Source organism: Furipterus horrens, unplaced genomic scaffold (genome assembly GCF_987537825.1).
Source record: "Furipterus horrens unplaced genomic scaffold, mFurHor1.1.pri manual_scaffold_10, whole genome shotgun sequence".
Lineage (NCBI taxonomy): Eukaryota > Metazoa > Chordata > Mammalia > Chiroptera > Furipteridae > Furipterus > Furipterus horrens.
The window spans coordinates 90329764-90348101 of NW_028327180.1; the positions used below are offsets into that span (position 1 = coordinate 90329764).

The 18338-nt window shown below is 39.7% G+C and overlaps 1 long non-coding RNA gene across 1 annotated transcript in view; it reads right to left on the reverse strand.

The window, feature by feature from the left end:
* Nucleotides 1-18338, reverse strand: part of LOC150000961 (uncharacterized) — an 87658-nt gene that overhangs the window by 37364 nt on the left and 31956 nt on the right. The window contains exon 2 of the long non-coding RNA XR_016513378.1: nucleotides 14530-14596. This is a non-coding gene — a long non-coding RNA (uncharacterized LOC150000961). The remainder of the gene's footprint in view (nucleotides 1-14529; nucleotides 14597-18338) is intronic.

Here is an 18338-nt window from a genome sequence, read left to right on the forward strand (position 1 = left end):
TTTGTTTTTGAATTTTTTTTCTTCCTGCTATTCTGATTAATACTTTTTCCTTCCTTGTGTTCAGAATCATTGATTTGATTCTTGGGTTCATCTGCTCCTCTGCTGGGTCACCCTGGGATGGGTGGTCTGGACTGGGGCCGGGATCCATTGCTGCTGATGTATCCCTCCCATTTTTTACTCACCATACCTGGGTGTGGGACTGCCTTGTTACCATCTCTGCACCTCTCTGTGCCACTCCATGTCTCTACGCCTCTCCACATCTCTGCCCCTTCTACCTGTCTGGATGAATGTGGCTTTTTTAAATCCTTTGTTGTCAAGACTTCCACACAGCTTGATTTTCTGACAATTCTGGGTTAAATTTGTTTTGTAGTCTAGTTGTATTTTTTGCTATAGTTGTATGTGGAGGCGAAGTGTATTTAACTATGCCTTGACTGGAAGTAAACACTAATTTTAATAATATGTATCTAAAGCAAAGGCATTCTTGAAGGTGAATGCAAAGTATCACTAAGTTTTAGTTAGACTCTGCTACTCCTTAAAGACTGAATTTTCACCCTGCTCTCTTTTTTGGAAAAGGAGATTAGCAATGATTAGAGAGGTATTAAAAACCATTAATATGAATGGAGACATAAGGATTCAAAGAGACCAGAGAGGGAAAACTTTCACTAGTGGTTCAGCTATGTGATGTCCCCTGAAGCCTTCTTCATCCTATCAGATCATTTTGGGGACTTTCCTGCTCCTGATTCACTTTGAGAGACACTGTGGTACATTAAGCACCAGCTCATGTTCTCTGACCACAGTGAGGATCAGCATCTCCTGGAGGCTTATGAAAAGCACATTCTTTTGTCGTCTTGAGTTTCTGCCTCAGCAGGTCTGGAGTAGGGCCCAAGAATGTGCATTTCTAACAAGTTTCTGAGTAATGCTGATGCCCAGGAACCACGTCGAGAGCCACAGCTCCAGGCTGTACCCGGGGAGATGGTAGAAAACATATGGTGGCAGGTGTGTGAAAACTTCAACATCCAGGTTGCTGGTCATTGTAGGGATCTGATAGGGATCTGAAATTTTTATTTAATCAAGCAGATGAGGCAAAGAAACACTCAATACATTCTTTTGTGTTCCTGTGTTGTTCTTCAACCTAGTGAGTTCAATTATAACACTACACCAATGCTGATGCAACAGCCTCCATCAAGAGATACAAGCACCTTGTCCCCCAAAATACGGTTTTCAGGCTGTTATCTCAAGGCTTCCTGAATTTCTGGCAGCAGCCACTGATCATTAATGCCAAAACCAGAAAATGAGATTTTTTTCCCCCTCTAGACATTAAGGCATTAAAAAATGACAGTTACCATTCTTTCTCTTCTGGTTCCTATTAATAGTAATAACTAATAATTATTAAGCCTTCTGTAAGGCAGTCATTGCCTTGCACTAGGTGATCTCATGGTGTTTTCTCTCCCTCTCTCACTCTGAGTGAGGATTTGAGAAGCTGAGTAACTTGTCTAAGGTCACACAAATACCAAGAAGTAAAACAGGGATTCAAATCCAAGTTCGATCCCAATGAGTATTTTTCCTACTAAGCCACATCACTGCTATTGTCACTTACTACCTATTTACTCAATCTTTCAATAAAAGTGTATTCCATAGAGAACTAAAAGATGAGAAGGAGAAAGGGCTCCAGGTGCTTGAATTGTTTAGAATAAAAATTTAAAACAATGCCACTCACCAAGGACAAATCAGTGATATTTAAAATGCAATGCAGACAGCTCCCTAGGTTTAAACCAGGATTTAAAAAGGTCCATCTGAATTTTTGCTTTTAAGAGCGTAAGTAATTTCAGAAATCCAACCTATTTTAGTTTGCTCTCAAGTCAAGGAGACTTCTAATCCCTTCTGATGTGGCAAGGGCCATCCTGAGTGTGGCAGGAGGGCCACATGAGCCTTGGATTCAGGTTGCAGTTTTGTCTCAGTAACTCCGACTTCATTTCTCTGGGGCTCAGTTTCACCCTCTGTAAACCTGGCAGCTGGACTGAGTCTCCTTCCTAGCTCTTCCTTTGAGGACGCAGATGCCTTCAGCTGGATTTATTAACACCACATGCCTTAAGACGATAACACCCATCTTTTTAGCATAAGGAGAATATGGTTTGATTGCAAACTCAGCAGGTGGGTTTCAACCTCCAGTCTCTCAAGAGCCTTTGACTATACCCATATGGGAGATTTCCCTGCTACATTCTTTGGGAAACACGTGGTGAAAACTGGATGACAGATCCTGAACCCTCCGAGGCACAAATACAACTTAAATCCATACAGATAGACTCAAAGAAATAAATCATCTGATACATTTTTAAAAAGTCATCAATGGCAAGGAAATGACACATTCAGTAGGTGCTATTAGGAGTAATTATAGCAATATCTCTAAAGAAAACAACATCTGTGATTTCCCTGATTAATGGCCTCATGTAAGTGCATCTGTTAATGGAATAATGCTCCCAGCACTCTTGAGTGTATGTTTGCAAGATCTGGAAGCAGGGAAAGGACTGTTGAAGAAGAAAGGAGCAGGGCTCTAGATTGACTCTTAGAGGCCAAGTTCCTCTCCAGAACTCTGAAGCCCCCTCTGGCTACCCGGACCAGAATTGTGCAGCAAGTTTGGAAGACAAATGAGTTCTACTGTGTACGTGAACTTCTGCAGACTAAACAACCACCTGCTTAAGGGTTTTTTTTAAAAAAGTCACTTTTCACCTGTGTTTGGAGATGTTTTGCCCCAGCCTTAACAGTGTGACAAAGTAGGATTGTCCTAAAAGTGCTCATCACAGACCTCCCTGCACACATGGGGCTTTTTCTGGGGTGAGCATTTAACATTCCAGGAGTAAATATATTTTCTTTAAGCATCAGTTTTCTCCTTGATCTCAAAGGAGAACCAAAGTTGCCACCTACAGCTGAAAACTGCGGCAATGTGGCAGCTTCAGTTTACCCAGGTGCAATGGGGAAGCCATGAAATGACCTCAGTCTCTGCCTCAAAGCTGTAGTTTCTTTCTGCTTTGAGAACAAGGCAGTAGCTCCATCTGCTTCCTCGGGCCACACTGGAAGACTGTGGGATGTATTATTTGACATAAAACCTATTCAGGTACATTCAAGCTGCAAACTCTAAGCTCTACTGCATAAGGAAGTAGCATTTCCCATCAGTTTATTCTAATGAAATCAAGCAAAGAAAAACACAACATTTTATTCTAAGTGGAATGTGGATCTCACACCCAGCAAGCCACATGACATTTCAAACGTGGTATAAAGAAAAGTGGTTCTAGCCTGGGCCTGCTTGAAACCTCAGAATCAGGGGTCACTTCCCCATTGCATAGGAAGGGCCAGGGGCCTTTTACTCACCCCAGCAAAGCTGATGTCCCTCCCAAGCGGGCTCCATTAGAAGCTACGGAAAACAGGGCTTGAGCGTGGCATCATTTCTCTTGTACAGCTTGGCTAAAACATCATTTCTCTTTCCTACGGCGTTCTTCATTTCTCAGATTATATCTGAAGGGGTCAAGGTCAGGCACTGAGCTGACACTCGCTTGGAAACTCAGAGAAGAAGATGGCCCGGAAAGAAACCACCGTGGCCGGTCAAGGACAAAGGAAAAAGAAGCTGTCTCACTGGGGCCAGGAGAGAAAGAGAAGAATAGCACGTCTGTGAGGGTGGGCCCCAGGCCCGGAACAGTGAGGACACTTGTTCCCGGCTCGGCTGCGTGTTTACACAGCACCATCGCTGTTAGACATGGTGCTTGCATAAATTCCTACTTTCTGTGAACCAATGAGCCAGCGATATCAAAATTCATAAGCAATCTTCTTCCCTACAAATGCTACAAAAACGACTTTGTCCGTTCACCTTTGGCAATGCATGTAAATAAGTGAGACAATTATAACCTTGTGGCGCTCCTTGGGGGCCTGGCATATAATTCAGTTGCTGGGTTTCAAGGGCCCTTAAGAAAGAAAGAAAAGACTCCACGCAGTGACTTTTGTATGTGTGCCTGTGATGAATTTGCCCTCAAGGCTTCAGAAGTCCCATTTTGCGGTAGTCATGGTGCTTATTGATTATTACTTGATTATACAGAATAAGAAAAGTGGTACCAATGTATTCTTATTACAGATTATAGGAATGCTTCAAACATAAGGGAAATCAGAATTATTAATGGGCTTATTGAGAGCTTTGATTCACACCCTAAAAGGAAATTTTCATGTATAATCTTTTTACTGAGTTTCCTGAAACTCTGCTAGTTGGGGTAAATGTCATGAACCAGTTGCCATATCGATGGATAATTATTGTTGGGTCCATAAATAAAAGAGAAGGTAGAACAAACAGCAAGCCTATTTTGAGGGTAGTAAAAGGGGGATATTACCAAGCCTAGGAATTAAAGGAGGTGGGAACAAATTAATATAATATCTAACTTCATGAATATCTTTCCATATGATCTTGGTTGGTTGCTAGGGTAACTGAATTTGTGAGTACTCTTGGATCCTATCAGACTACTGAGAAGAAACATGGATATAGAAAACATTTTAGAAAAGATGAAGCACCCACAACATGTAAAATGTGAATAGCTGTAACTGTAAGACACAAGCTATGAATTTTTAAGAATATGAATTTGCCTAATGCTTTCAACAGCCTGGATTTTTTTAAAGAGGCACTTGGCATTTCATATTTCTCCATCTGCTAATGAGAAGAGTGCTTTTCAAATCCTTGTTCTTCTTCCTCCCTTTTCTCAGAGTCCTATGGCTTCTTGGCACCAGCGTGACCTAGACTCACAGATTTGGTTAATCACAGAAAGCTAGCGCCAGAAGGTCATTAGAGGTCATTTAGCGCTGCTTCCTTGTGCTGTGGGTGAGGCCTCTGACCCCTACAGAGGTTAATGTCTGCTCAAGGCCATATAGGAGGTGGGTGGCAGAGCTGGGAACACAAGCCACCGTCCCTCACTCTTGAGGCCAGTGCTCCTTCCCTCGCCATCTCCCTAACAGAGAGAAGTGCACATAATTTCGGGACAAGCCCCATGATTATGGAGTACTCAGAGCATAGGCCTATTTTCAAGCTGCCTAGTAATTGTAAATAATAACAGGCATGTGGCAAGTTATTTATATCATGAAGTTGGAATTAAACGCCACTGTCTGGCTAATTAGAACCCTAATATCAAATAATAGGTAAGCAATACTATGTTCAGTTTTTGTTAGAGAGGCCATGTTTCTTTTGTCTGGCTGCCGGGACGCCTTAATTAGTCGTGTTGAAAGATCACACATCACAGAGCTTCAGAGAAGTTCCCCTTCCCTGCAGTCAACTTTTTCACACTGACGTAAAGTGAACATTTTGTATGCATCTGCAGTTTTAATTGACCTTCTATGATTTTCATATGCATGTTTTTATACAGCTTGTGATGTTTAACCTTTAATATTCTTGCTGCCCAAACTTGCCTGTTAAAGAAGCAATTGTTGACAATAGCTTTGGTCCCCATAACCCACCTCCAGGAGTATATTACCAGGATGGCCTTCATACTCATGAGCTGTGCTAATTTTACTGGTGCTGTTTGCTATAAATATGACTGAGCTCTTATTTTGTGCCAAACACCATGTTAAGTACACTCTACATAATTTGACTCAGTAAATGACCATAATTATTCCCATTAAAAAAGTTAGAATTAGTTGGGTGGTCACATTATGAGGTATAAAAATCTCAAATCACTATATTGTACACCTGGGACAAATATAACTAACTTAATATTGTATGCTGACTATACTTAGATTTTAAAAATTCATGGAGTTCTCCCCATTCCAAAAAAGTTAAACAAAACAACACAGGGTCATAAAATTCTTCAAACAAACTGAAATATAACAGAAAAGGTTATAGAGAAAAAAACTGTCTTATGATGACTTTGAAATGTCAATGCTTAATAATCTTAATTTTAGTCATGATAAAGTGAAGGGTCTAGATGAATCTTCACTAAAGAGCCAAATGATGTTTAAGTACTTGGAATGGAAAACAACTTAAAGCCTTTTCGCTGGTTAATCAGAGGCAAGCACTGGTATAGGATGAAAGAGCAAGGGTTGAGTAAATAAAATCATGAGGAGTTACAAGGTGAGAAGAGCCATAAAACGAGTTCCTTCAGGACGAAGACAAGGGGACAGACAGCAGGGAAGTTGCCCAGGGCATCGACCACCTCAGCAAATGTGATGCCATGGAACATGTTTCATGTACCACAGCTCTTCTTAGGAAGAATAGAGTGTAAGCAGCCTGAGAGGAGGTGAGGGACATGGGGGGGGGGGCATGCTTGAATACCCCTAGGTTAGAGGTTCTCAGCAAGGGATCACCTGCCTCCCACCCTCCGCCCCGACCCTGCTGCCTTTGTCAATCTCTGGAGACATCTTTGATAGTCAGACTGGGCTGGGGGTGCTACTTCATCTAGTGGGTAAAACCCAGAATCACTGCTAAACATCCTACATTGCACAGGACACCCTCTTACCACTAAAGATTACCTAGCCCAGAACGTCTATAGTGCTGAGGCTGAGTAATCCTGCCTTACACGTTTTCTGAACTTCCAAGGTGATGGGTTGGGATAACTGCAGGACTGATTCACTGAGTAAACAAGGTGAGTTCAGGGAGACTTATCTACCCTTGTCCACGCTAAGCTTTGCTCTTTCTTCAGGTAGATGTTGAGCAAACTTTTAAAGGCAAGCAATTTGAAGGAGTGGGAAGTCTCGGACTGGGCCTCCACCAATTAATTTGATTTCTGAAGTAATTTTAGATATAAAATAACGATGATGAAACTTTCTACTAAATGGTATTGAAAGGGTAGGGACAGGCTCAGCTGAACAACAACAGCAAGTCAAGAACACCCTAGTGGTATTCTTGGTCCTTTGTCATCAAGTACTTTATGTGATATTCAGTGTTCCTAAACCAGGTGTTACAGAGCGGTGAGAGGAGCAGCAGAAATATTCTGCTTGGCCTGCACAGACTTAAATTTTAGATCAGTTGGCAGCATTTAAACATTGAATTATTTCTCATAAGAAAGCAGATTCCTTTTCTGTAAAACAAGTCAAAAAACCAACAACTGTGAGTACACCTTCCAAATCAAGAGTTGGCTATTGCTGACTAGCGACCACTCAGTTGGGGCTGGGCACAAGTCTCACCATTTCCCATCTGGACCGCTTCAGGAGGTTACCTTACCTGCCTGGTCCCTTTAGCAATCTTAGTTTGCAACCTCTGTCTTAAAAGATTGTATTTATGCTCCTTTGACTTAACTCTTTAGGGTAACACTAAATAATGGTAATATGTTTTAGAGTATGATGTGCATTTTTGTCTAGGTTAATTTTCATCAAATTAACTTGGCACCATCTTTTGACCACTTTTGTTTTTATCATAACTTGACTTTTCCATGATTTCCTTTCCCCTGATTTTTCCGGGTAATCAAAATGTGACTAAGTAGTGAAGAATAACTCAATGTTTACTAACTGGGATAGAAAGCCATTGCAATTCCCTTTCTACCCACTTTTTTAGCTTACTCATTTTTAGCATATGAAACATGAGTAAAAATATCCCCAACATAAGTATTTTTGACCATCACGTAGGAAACTTGGCAGGGATAACTTACTGGGATCTGCAGAAAGTAAGTTTCAGAATAAAATACTGAATACTGATGTTGAAAGTATTTATAGCCAAAATTCAAATATGCACTTTATAGTATCAGGTCAAGTCATTAGGAGGTCACAAAAAGAGCTTGTCATTTTTTGAATAATAATTTTCTCACGAGGAGGAACAGATGAGGTGGTTCTGACAGTCACGAAGGAAGGCCAAATTTTTATGCTGTCTACTTCATGCTCTGCAACAGAAGACATTTGCAATGATCTATGCCAAATATAAGGATACCTACTGAGGTAGGTTCATTATATTGATAAGGGTAAGGTTTGATAATTGTTATATTTGCATAGGACAGTGGTTCTCAGTCTTTTTGGAATCATGGTTACTTTACACCCTTAAAGACCAAATGAATCCTAATGCCTTTTTTTTGTTTATATGTGCTAAATCCACCTATATTTATTGTATTAGAAACTTAAAATTAGAAAAACTTAAAATAATTTTTTCTTTAAAAAGAATATATTACATGTTAATTTTTTATTTTAATATATTTTATTGATTATGCTGTTACAGTTGTCCCAATTTTCCCCCCTTTGTTCCTCTCTGCCCAGTAACCCCTTTCCCTGTAGCAATGCCCCCCTACCCCCCGCCCCACTTAGTTCATGTCCATGGGTCATGCATATAAGCTCTTTGGCTTCTCCTTTTCTTATACTGTTCTTAACATCCCCCTATTTTTTTTCCTACCAATTATGCTTCCTAATCCCTGTACCATTTCTCTCATTCTCTCCCTGCCTCCTCCTGGCTGATAACCCTCCAACTGATTCCCATACCTATAATTCTGTTCCTATTCTGATTGTTTGCTTAGTTTCAGTTTTTGTGTTTAGATTCAGCTGTTGATAGTTGTGAGTTTGTTGTCATTTTAATGTTCATAGTTTTGATTTTCTTTTTGTTAAAAAAGTCCCTTTAACATTTCATGTAATAATGGCTTGGCGATGATGAACTTCTTTAGCTTTACCTTGTTTGGGAAGCACTTTATCTGCCTGTCCTTTAATTCTGAATGACAGCTTTGCTGGACAGAGTAATCTTGGTTGTAGGTCCTTGTTTTTCATCACTTTGAATACCTCTTGCCAGCCGCTTCTTGCCTGCAAAGTTTCTTTTGAGAAATCAGCTGATAGTCTTATGGGAACTTCTTTGTAGGTAATGCTTTGCTTTTCTCTTGCTGCTTAAGATTCTCTTTATTTTTTAATTTTTAGCATTTTAATTATGATGTCTTGTTGTGGTTTTCTTTGGGTCCAACTTGTTTGGGACTCTCTGTACTTCCTGGCTTGTATGTCTATTTTCTTTGCCAAATTTGGGAGGTTTTCCTTCATTATATTTTAATATAGGTTTTCAATTTCTTGCTCTTCCTCTTCTCCTTCTGGCACTCCTGTGTTTCGGATGTTGACACATTTAAAGTTGTCCCAGAGGTTCCTAAGCCTCTCCTCGTTTTTTTGTATTCTTGTTCCTTCTTTCTGTTCTGGGTGACTGTTTCCTTCCTTGTGTTTCAAATCATTGATTTGAATCACAGCTCCCTTCCCTTCACTGTTGGTTCCCTGTATATTTTTCTTTATTTCACTTCGTGTAACCTTCGTTTCTTCCTTTATTTTTTTTGCCATATTCTATGAGTTCTCTGAGCATCTTTATTACCAGTGTTTTGAACTCTTCATTTGATAGGTTGGTATTTCCATTTCGTTTAGTTCTTTTTCTGGGGCTTTGTTCTTTTTTTTCATTTGGGCCATATTTCTTTGTCTCCTCAATTTGGTAGCCTCCCTGTATTTGTTTCTGTGTATTAGGCAGAGCTGTTTTTACTCCCTGTATCAGTAGCATGGCCCATGTAGTAAAGGCACCTGTAAATTGTGTGGGGCGGAGCCTTAAGTAATTGCCAGAGTGGGGCAGACCACTTCACTGCTTTGTGGCTTTGTGTGTAGTAGGGCGCTTAGAGAGGGGACGATGCAGCTACCTGGCTTGTGATGATTTGCCCAACACTCGCCCCATTTGCTGTCACTTCACCACTTCCCTATGTGATTGGCACCCTTCAGGCTGTTGCCCTGGGGTTTGCTTACACTCTAAGACCATGTGGGCCCTTTAAGGGGTAAAAATCTGGCAGTTTCTTCCACAGCTGCAACTCCCACTGGCTTTTACACCCAGAGGTAAGGAGGGTTTATCTTCCTGGTGCAGGAGCCCTGTGCTGTGTGGTCTGGACTGGGGCTGGGATTGCTTGCTCCCAGGGTATTCCTCCTCATTTTTACCCACCACACATGAATGTGTGACCATCGTTCGGCTGCTGCCACTTCTCCACAACTCACTGCCTCTCTGCCCTGTTCCCTCAACTCTGCCCCTTCTACTCATCTGGATGAATGTGGCTTCTTTAAATCCTTGGTTGTCAGACTTCCATATAGCTATTTTTTGGTGGTCCTGGTTGTTATTTGTTTTGGACACCTGGTTGTAATTGTATCTATGGTTGCATGAGGAGGCAAAGCATCTACCTATGCCCCCATCATGACCAGAAATCATGTGTTAATATTTTAATGAAAATAACAATTTTTTTAAAACAAAAATATCAGTGAGAATTTTTCTAAAGCTCTTTAGTATTTGGATTAGAAGCCAGCTGGGTTTTCATACCTGTTAACGCATTCACTCTACCATAATAGGTTGTTTTGCTTTAAGTATATGAGGAAAGATCCAGCTTCATATATACATAGTTGGAAAAGGGAGGATTCATGGATCCCTGAGTTTTGTGGGTTGTGATGGGTAGTTTTATGCATCTACTTGGCTAAACTACAGCCCCCAGTTCCTCAACCCAGCACCAGTCTAGGTGTTGCTGTGAAGGTATTTTGTAGGTGTGATTAAAGTCCATACTCAATGGGCTTTACTTTTAAAAAATAGTTCATTTTTTACTGTAGTTTTTTCCATTACCATTTCCCCCCAGACCCTCTTTCACCTTCACCCCCACCACACTGTGGTCCCTGTCCATGAGTCCTTTTTCTCTCTGCTAAGTGAAATAAGCCAGTAAAAGAAGAACAAATACCATGCAATTTCAGTCGTATGTTGGAATCTAATGAACTCCTGAACTAACAAGCAAAATAGAGACAGACTCAGATAGAAAGCAGGATGACAGTCCGGGGGGAGGGTGGGGTGGTGGGTGGAGGGGTTGATCAATGGGCTTTAAATAGGAGATACTATCCCAGATAAACTGGATGGGCCTGATACAATCAGCTGAAAGACCTTAGAAGCAGAGCTGTGCCTTCCCTGAAGTAGAAGAAATGCCATCTGCGGAGAGCGGCTTCAGTTTGTGCTTGTAATTCCAGCCTGGTCTGCCGATGGCCGCGCCCATGGATGTCACACTTGACTCACTGGCCCCACTATCATGAAAGCCAATTCCTTGCAACAAATCTCTTAATATACATCTCCTACTGGGTCTGTTTCTCTGGTTGAACTCTGATATGGGGACCCTCCAGGGGTCCTCGCATCACACTTTGGGAATCACTGGTAAAGAATATACTTTATAAAGCCTTTCAGATCCCTCACCCAATTGGCTTAACATAATAATGCCATGGTGCCAATAAGGCAGAACTCAACACTTCTGTGCTCAGCGAGGATATTTATCAAATAGAATACATCTGTCAGCAGCTCTTAGTTTTGATTCTTAAATTTCAGCACAATAACTTTCTACATATTTGAAAATATACTTTCAGATATAGACATTCATGTTACTAAATACACACATTCCACCAAGAAATTTTTTTGAAAAAACTAGGTAGGACATAAAAGCTATCTTATGCATACATCCTTGTTAGTAGAAATATTTACTATGTACCAAATATTTACTACGTACCTATGTCTAAGCTATGAGAGAAAGTGTACAAAAGAAATGTAGGACTTTGTTTTTTGGTCAGGGAGTTTGTAATTTATCTGAAAGGAATCAATATTTACCAATGAAAATAGGAGATGGGATTTAATAAAGAGATTAGAATTTTGATTCTTTCCCAATACCTTTTTGAGCCCTGGGCACATTTTCAGCTATTTCTATTATGGAATAGATCCTCTTCCATACCTGATGCCACAATTAGTCAGTGAGTTTATGGAAGACAGGGATAATAACCCATCAGTAGGTGCTTAATAGTAATGACCTGTTTATTGAATGACTGAGGATGCAGAGAATGGGTACAATGCCTAAAGGTGAAAAGGAAGAGCAAAGGTAGAAAAGTTGGGAAAAATTAAAAAAAAAAACACCTAAAAAATTAAAAGATGGGATATGATTTTTAAAGACAATACCAAGAAAACAGAGTTGGAGAAGAAGATGTGGGTTAAAAAGTGTTACGAGGTTTTTAAGAACTAATGAAGGGTTTCTGTTTTATGAAAGACTAGCCAAGGATCCTGGTTCATTAGGAAGAAGAGTCCACATAGTATCATGGCAAAGACTACAAGCTTTAGTAGACAGATCTGAGTTTGAATTCTGGTTCCGTCACAGACTAGCTATGTAATCCTGGATAAATTACCTAACCTCTTTGAGCCTCAGTTTCTACAACCATAATCTTTTGGAGAGTTCCAATAAACATGAAATGAGAAAATGTATGTAAAGTATATCACATAGTGTCTAGCTAGCACAGAGTAAATCCAATAACTTCTGGCTCCCATAATTATCAATGTTATTACTACTGTCATTATCAATCCTATAGGCAATAATCAGCCAATGGGAGGTTTTTGTTTGGGATGATGATTTGGGGTCAGATGTTAGTTTAGAAAATACACTTGATGTTAGTGAGAATAAATCATGAAGGGAAAACACTGAGGCCAGAGCAATCAGTTAGAAGGCTCCCCTAACAGTCTGAGCGCAAAGAGGTGGCAGAGGAAGGGACACCCTACCTGTGGCTCCTTTCACTAGATTACCACACACACTGTATATTTGACATTGGTAGTTTATTCTAAATAGGATCAAAAGGTTTTTCCTTAAGTATAATGAATAAAAGGGAAATTATAAATTTTCATAAGCATATTTAAAGTATGTCATTGATCAGATTTAAAGAAGGGTTTTAGAAGCTGAGAGTTACAACTTTTAGAGAATGTCAAGGCCTCTGACATAGCTTAGGCTTCTAAATTCTGTGTATAGGGCAAATTAAACAGAGGTTCCCAGAAAACTAATCACTAAGGAGGCACCAGTTTAGGAGAAAAAACAAACTGTATATGTTGCATAAATATCTCTGTGTATGTCTAGGATCTTGTAAGAGTTATATAAACCTGGATATAAAATTATCTCTTGAACTTACATATGGGCTATTCATAGTACATGAAACCCATCTGTTAATATCTGGGTACATTGGAGGTAAATTCAATTAATAACAGGTAGGTGGAACAGGGGCCAACTAGAAGGACTCACCTAACTATAACACTGGTCTTGTTTATGTTTGTATCCAATAAATAGTAGTGACATACTTTAAAGTTAAGCAAGCTCTTGGCCTTCATGTGAGGCGTACTCTTTACTTTAGAGCACACACAGAACTGGGATTCTTCCTGAGCAGCTTGTCACACAGGAGAATGTCAATAGGATTAATATAAGGTTTTTCTAAAATTATGCAATTTTAATAATCTATACAGAATTATATTCAAAACACATGCTGATGTCCATATGTAATACTCTTGACTGACTTAGGAGGTCAATGACAAATAGTGCAGGATATTCAGAACCACGCTACTGTTGCCAGTTTAAAGTGGAATTTCTAGTCTTAGTGTCTACTGACACACATGTGTTTGTGTTTATGTGCAATAGATGCGAATCCCCTTTTCAAAAGAATTAGAAGTTTTCACTGTGAATTTGTGCAGAAATTATTCATCAGAATGATTTCTGAATAGGAGTAAGAGGAATATAAGGGAAAAAATAAAGGCATTAAGTAAGAGACATCGCATAATGGCCTTTGTACATGATTTTCTGTTCATTGAATGCAAGTAGTCAAGTTGGCTCTCTGGGTGGAAGGGATGGATTTTCTCAGAGCCAAATGTGCATTGCTGTGCAAGCCCCATGGCTGTCTAACAACACGTATCTGCAGTGTAGCTGCTTGGGATGGAGGTGGAGTGAGACTCAGAAACAGAGAGCTAGGATTGTCACCTAAAAATAAGACTTGCCCTAGCTAGCTATGATAATCATCAGTATGTAGAGAATGCTATGACTTCCAGGTAAGAGGCAACTATGAATTAATGAAGTTAAAGCAATGGAACTTGGAATAAAAACAGAAGATGAAGTAGGGCCTCAGATTTTATGTGATCCTATATTACCATATCTCTCACAATGGAAACTGAGACTAACATTAATTTGTTTGCTTGAGGTCACCAGTCCATGTCACTGTGTAATTCTGCGAGTCCACATTGTCTTAGTGAGGTCACCAAAAATCACTGTATTTCTACCTACCTTTTTGTCTGCCCAACTCAAACTACTTAAGCAAAAAGAGAACTCTGTTGGCTCACAGAGCTGAAACATCCAGAGAGCCACATGCTCCAATACTGTTACCGGCTCATTCCTTGCATGTTTCAGATGGACTTTCTCCACCTGGTGGACCAGATGGCCTCTGGAAACTCCAGACACACATACCAGATCAGCTGGAAAGCCTCAATGGAAAGTCTTTTTCTGACACATTTTGCCAAAGTCACAGGAAAGCCTCTGATTGGTTCACTTTGGACTGAGTGCTCATCTCTGTACCAATCGCTTTTCACAGGGAGGGACACTGATTCACCAGATCATGTATATACTCTGTAGTGAGATCATCTCTTTGAACCTTATGGAATCTATTATTCCCAAGAAAAGGGCTAATCTAACCCAAATACACACTAAACAACAAATACATATTATGATTATATATGTTAAAATGCATTTTCATGGAAGGAAATAACTAAGAACAGAAACTCACCAAACACAGGAATGCCACCAACCCTGGAAATGGTGTTGTTCTTCTTCTAAATAATTGGTATCAGCATCTGTCATGACAAATATATAGAAAAATCTTATTTCTTGGAATGGAAGAAAAGATTGAGTCACTATGGTTTACATCAGGATAATGGTTTTCATCATACATACTCTTAACATACAAAATATTTTATATTCTTAGAATAGTGTCTGGCATTTCATGAATGCTCATTCCCTTCCTTTGTACATAGAGAGTCCACATACAATGGTTTAGTTTCATTTGAGCCAAATCACTGTCTTCACCTTTTATCAGCATGGACTATCAGTGCCATTTACAGCCTAAAGTCTCAATTTAAAAAAAAAAATCACTGTAAACTGTTTCATTTTTTTTTTTTCACTGTTCGAGAATTTGAATGGCACAGTTGCCACCACGACCTATCATGACTCTTTGGTATTTCGTAGCACACATTCCCGACCCTCCCAACACTGTGCTGGAGGGCCTGAGCTACCCTGATTTTCTGAGAATTGAATCACATAGCTGGAGACACTGTGGAGTCTGGCAAAATTAGGTCTCTACAGTATCACTTTTGAGGAAAATCAAAGACTTACATGCAGCCCAAATTCTTAATTAAAATGTCAGCTGTCTAATTTCAGAGGAGGCCAAAGCAATAGTGTGATGGTTCAGAGCTAGGGCTTCTATGTCCAACAGTGATGGTACTGGCCCCACATTATAAGTAAGGTCATTAAGGCTTGAAGAGGTGACGTAACTGGCTTAAGGTCACAGGTAAGAAGCAGTCAGCATTTCGCCCAGCTCTAATGTTTCCCCACCAGTATGAGAATTAGACAATACAATGCATCTCCTAGGCTGCTGTCATTCATCATCTCACCATCAGTCCCTGTTTAGGTAAGAGAGGCTGAGAAAATAGGACTACCGTGATTCCTCACTTATCACGGGTATTATGTCCTAGACCTCTCGTGACAGGTGAAAATCCACGAAGTAGGAACCTTACATTTATTTTAGTATTTACTGTACAGTACCGCAAAATCCCGCGATATAGCGAAAAACCTGTGGTAAATAATTAAATATTTAAAAAAATCCCACGATACAGTGAGGCTGCGACAAGTGAACTGCGATATAGAGAGGGACTACTGTAAACATAAAAACCATACACAAGCCTATTTTCAAGATAACAGTACCTGTGGGCCAGAAAGTAGTCTTATAATTGCCTATTTCTTTCAGTTGGGGAAAGAAAAGTCTAAAAATACTTATTCACAAAACCCTTCATTAAAAATTTTGCCCTAGCACCTCCTTCATAAAAACCTGAAAATAACTGGTTTAGAAACAAGGAATCTTATTCTAAGATGAGTAATCACAAAGGAAACCTCAAACAAGTAGTCACTGTTGTGGATAGATACTATGAAAAGCAAAGGGGGCATTGAACAGAGACAACAGTGAAAAATAATGAACACTCAACAAAATAAATATTGCTGTGGAGAAGATAAAATTGTGACCAAGTTTTCACCGTGAACACAGCACCACAAAATCACTTCATTGAAGCAGTCATCACTAAAAAGCCAGAGATTAAGTCAGAAGTCCAAAAGCCTAGAGAAGTATTATAAGAATACAGAAGGAAAAAATAATAGAGCTCTTGGTCAAAGGAAAGAAATGGGAGATAAAACTGAAGCCCACACAAAAATGAATTTGAAACGGGAAGCCACACAATGAAGAACAAAACCTGCTCTCAACGTGGTAAACCACAGAATACAGGAATGGGAAAAGCAAGTTCAAAGGGATTAGTGAGAAAAATCACTGATGTTAAAGTCAGATGGGGATCCCAGACGTGTATAATTGGAGCCCCGATGAAAGGGGTACCGAATGGCCAATATGGTGACATACGCTTGTAAATTTACTGGATGTCAAACATAAAGGGGCGCTTCTTTGGGCAGCCAAGAGAAAACAATTCACATTCTGGATAAAAAGTGGGGAAAGAGCTTCAACAAAGGCAGAAAGATAGGCAGCATTGCCTACAAAATCCTCAGGGATAGAAAATATGACTTAAAATTATGATTTAAGAACTTTATTCCCAGCCAAAAATGCCGGTTGCAGCTTTGAACATGCAAGAACATAGGGAATGTTATTCCCTAATTGTCTTTATTGAAAAAGCCACTGGAGGGAAAACTTTAGCCCATCCACATGTGATTGTAAAAATCCCGGCAAAAACAATTGCTTTGAGGACTGAATAAGACTGAGAGGAAATGTCATGCAGGGATAATTGTTTCAGAGTGGAATACACATTTTATTAATCTTCACAAAACTTGGGGGTAATTAAAGGGATAAAGGAGAAGAGGAGGTATAACTACAGTGATTTTTTTCTTGCATTGTATGGGTGAGAATGATGAATTGACCAGAAGTGAAACAAAACAAAAGTAAACTCTAGCAAAGATATAAACTGAAATTGGTTGGTAGACAAAAGGGAAAAGAGAAAATAACTAGTTTTATCATTGATTGTAAGAGAACTTGGTCAATACTACTTAAAGAAAAAAAGGATTAATAGTTATTACTAATGTTATAGCTAAAATAATTACTAGAACTTAAGTACAAGCTTTCTAAATTATTAAAATGCACACAAAAACTGTAACAAGAGCCCATCATTAAAGAATTTTAAAAAATATTAACAAAAACCCCATGCCACTTAAATTAAGCAGATTATAAATTACAATACATATGGCTACCGTCTTACATTAGATCAGTAGTGTTTATATATTTCCACAATCAGGTAACTAAATCTCACTTAAGTAATTAGTGCCACTTTTCCCTTGAGGCTTTATCTGAAAATTTCAACATATTGAAAATGACAAATAAAGCTTTTTCTTGTTCCCTGAAATTAGATAAAGTTTTTCATTAACCAATCAGTTAAATACACCCAAATCAATGGCAAATTCTTTAATAAAAGGTCACTTGTTTTCCTTGAACACGCCAGAAAACTATTATTCTGGGTCAAGTATACATTTTCACATGAGTTATTATTGAATGATACTGACGAGGTTTGTTATTCAAGCAAGAGAGGGCAGTTTTTAGTAGGCAGAGCGATGCCGAGTTTCCAACCCTCCCCTCTTGCCGTGGGATTGGTGAAGCAAGATGTCTTGGTTTCCTAGGGCCACTGCAACAAGGCACCGCAAACTGGGTGACTTCAAGAATAGAAATTTGTAGTCTTGCAGTTCTGGAGGCTATAGGTCACAGGCCAAGGTGTCGGTAGGGTTGGTTCTTTCAGAGGGCCATGAGAGAGAGCCTGGTCCATGCCTCTCTCCGAGCTTCTGGGGTTATGTTGGCAGCCTTCGATGTGCCTGCACTCGTAGACACATCTTGGTCTCTTCCTTCACATTCACACTGCATTCTTCTTCTGTGTGTGTCTCCGTGCACACAGGCCTCCTTTTCGTAAGGACGCTAGTCATAATAGACGAGGAGCACACCTATTTCAGTATGATCTCATTTGAACTAATTACATCTGCATGGCTATTTCCAAATGAGGTCGCATTCTGAGGCAGTGGGGGCTAAGTCTTTACACAGGAATTTTGCAGGGACATGATTCAACCCGTAGCAAGAGAGAAGGTATTGTTTCTGAACTAGTAAAGCAGACCATTCAACCTGTCAAAGCAGATGGACAAAACCAAACTGAATGCCAATTGAAATTATATTAAAATCAGGTGCCACTGCTGGTATATGTGTTGAATATCCCTGGCACACCTTGAAGGATCTCCACCCACTAAGCAGATAATTCTGCTTATTGCTACGTATCATTGATATGAAAGAAG